This window comes from Mus pahari, chromosome 21 (genome assembly GCF_900095145.1).
Source record: "Mus pahari chromosome 21, PAHARI_EIJ_v1.1, whole genome shotgun sequence".
Taxonomy (NCBI): domain Eukaryota; kingdom Metazoa; phylum Chordata; class Mammalia; order Rodentia; family Muridae; genus Mus; species Mus pahari.
This window is the reverse complement of record NC_034610.1, coordinates 32,071,587-32,074,441: the sequence shown is the minus strand read 5'-3', so window position 1 is coordinate 32,074,441 and position 2,855 is coordinate 32,071,587. Positions and strand designations below refer to the sequence as shown.

Here is a 2,855-nt window from a genome sequence, read left to right as displayed (position 1 = left end):
CTCACCAGCCCTACTTTTTTTTTTTAAGATTTATTTATTTATTATATGTAAGTACACTATAGCTGTCTTCAGACACTCCAGAAGAGGGAGTCAGATCTTGTTACGGATGGTTATGTGGTTGCTGGGATTTGAACTCTGGACCTTCAGAAGAGCAGTCCGGTGCTCTTACCCACTGAGCCATCTCACCAGCCCACCACTTACATTTTTATATTGATACTGAGTAATGGTCATTTCTACTTGATAGTATGTATCACTAAACTTTTGTGGTATACAAAAGGCATGTAAACATCACATCTAAATGAAATCAATAATCGCAGTAGGAACCTCTCAAGATTATAAGTTTCTACAATAACAAAGACAAGCATGAAAAACAGAAACTTAAATGATGAAAATAAAGCCAAACCTGGTGGTGGTGGTGGTGCACACCTTTAATCCCACCACTCAGGAGGCAGAGGCAGGTGGATTTCTGAGTTCGAGGCCAGCCTGGTCTACAAAGTGAGTTCCAGGACAGCCAGAAACCCTGTCTCGAGAAACCAAAAAAAAAAAAAGCCAAATATCATCCACACAGCGTAGGAGAAAAAAATGATTACTGTGAAGAGTCTCAAGTCACAATCAATAATCAGACACAGAAAGAGAGCGCCTTCCCAGCCTGTGCCACGATCTAGTTTCTTGCCTATAACAGAAACACAGACTCGCTTGACTGCCTGCCTGCCTGCCTGCCTGCCTGCCTGCCTGCCTGCCTTTGAGAATCACCTCGGCCATATTACCTACCTGACTACTCACTAGGTAAGAGAAAACTCTAGTTAAGGTAATAAAAAACGGAAGGTATCTTAGCAGAGAGCCATTCCTCATGGAGAAAAACTGATTTTAAAAGACCTTAAAAACCTTTAAAAACCTAACCTTAACATTAGCGGGGCATGGTGGTGCACAGCCCAACCCGAGGTGGGCAGATTTTTTTTTTTTTTTTTTTTTGAGTTCCAGGTCAGCATGGTCTACATATTGAGTCCCAGGCTAGGGAATACATTGTGAGACCCTATCTTAAGAAAAGTATAATAACCTTCAATAAATAATCCATAAACTTCTGACAACCTTCATGCCAGGTATTTGGGCTAATTTCCAAACCTTGAGTGATACCATATTGTGTGAGACTGTACTCACTGCTCATCTGACTTGTAACTTCTAGAGAATACACCTATTTTTTAAAGTCATATTTACAAATGGAGACAAATGTTTTAACCTCGTTCCCTTAGAAAAAATGATTTTCAACTGCATTAGTCGGAGAACTGGGATAAGTCATCCGAGAGCTGAGCTTTCCTTAGCTCCGAGTTTTGTTTTTGTTTTTTTTTTTTCCAGGTACAATAATCGATCTTCTCTTAACTGTCTTTCCTTCGTTTTTCCAGTACTTAAAAACCACCCGAGCAAGTGACACGTCTCTCCCACCCCCTGCCACTAAGCGGTGAGCTAACAAATTGCAGCGAGCTGGAGAGATTCCCAGGACTGCTTCAAAGGTGGACCCCGGCTGGAGGCCCGCTGCGAGGCCAAAGAAGTGAGGCCGGTTTGGTGCAATCTTGCGGGAAAACCAAAACAAAAAACAAAAAACAAAAAAAAAACAAAAAACCACCTTTCGCTTCTCTGCCCTCTAAGGCAGGGAGGGGTGGCTGGCGTCCCGAGCCCCCGCCCGCTCTCCCCAGGCCGGCTCGCACCTCCGAGGCCTCCGCGCCCCGGGGCTGTCCCTGCGGCGCCGGGTGCGGCCAACCTCCACTTCCCCAGGGCAGGGCTCCGCTCGGGTCAGCGCGATCTGCCCAGTCCGGCCCGGACCCGGCCGGCTCAGCCCGCCGGGCCACCGCGGGCCCCTGGACCCCCGCCAGCGGCGATGGGCGTGGGCCCCGCCGGCCACCGCCCCGCCGACGGGGACTCCCGAGGAGCGCGAGCCCCACCCGCGGCGCCGGCTGCGGACCTACCTGCAGGGGACGGCGAGGCTTCCGGCCAGCGGCTGCGGGCCCGAGGGCCGGCGCCGCGGCGGCCCGGAGCCCGTCCCCCGGGGTCCCTAGCGTCGCTCCGGCTTCGGGATGGGGCAGGGCGGGGACACACGCCGGGGGGCTGCGGCCGGCCAGCGCGGCCCGACGCGGGGTCGCGAGGACCTGGCTCTCCCCTCAGCACCAGGCCATCGCTGCCGCCGCCATTTTGCCTTCCGCTCCGTGTCGTCGCCGCCGCCGCCGCCGTCGTCCGCCGTCCGCCGCGGGTTTCCCGGATGTGGGCATTTCCCGGCGTCGCTTGCGCGGGGGCCGAGGACTGGGGGCTTCGGGCCGCCCCGCTGGGCCCCGGAGCGAGCGCTCGGCTCGTGGCTTCCCGACCGAGGCTCGCCCGCCCGCCCGCTTCCCCGAGCCGGGGTGAGTGTAGCCCGGAGAGTTGGAGTCTGTACCGCCACGTTCTGGCTCCGCACGGAGACGCGGCGAGCGTGGGTCGCACCAGGAAAAGGGCGGTGAACGGCGCTCCGAGACCGCGGACGTCACGAGGCGAGATGTCCAGGGCTTGAATCAAACCCGAGTCTTCGGGAGCTGGGAGCGAATGTGGTTTTTGGAATAAGCCAGATGGCGTGATCTTGAAACTGGACCTGTGGACTTGCAGAGATCATCGGTCCAGCGGATCAGCAGGAGAGGTCGTTGTAGCCATAACTGGAGTAACGGGGCGGCTGTCAGAAGTTCTCTCTCTTGAAATGGACGCTGCCGTTCGGGATGCATCACTGACTTTGAACTTTTAATGCATTGCTGCTCTCTTTTGCGGGGGATTAGGTCCAGGTAGATGATCTCTAGGCCGCACCTCGTGGGCCAAAACTCCCCAATCTCCTACCCCAC

General features: G+C 54.4%; 1 protein-coding gene across 1 annotated transcript in view; it reads right to left on the bottom strand.

Annotated features, from left to right (window-relative positions):
- Lats1 (large tumor suppressor kinase 1) overlaps positions 1-2,198 on the bottom strand; it is a 28,241-nt gene extending 26,043 nt beyond the window's left edge. The window contains exon 1 of the mRNA XM_021221415.1: positions 1,962-2,198. The gene's annotated coding sequence lies outside the window, so the exon portion shown is untranslated. The remainder of the gene's footprint in view (positions 1-1,961) is intronic.
- Between the last annotated feature and the right edge of the window lie 657 nt (positions 2,199-2,855).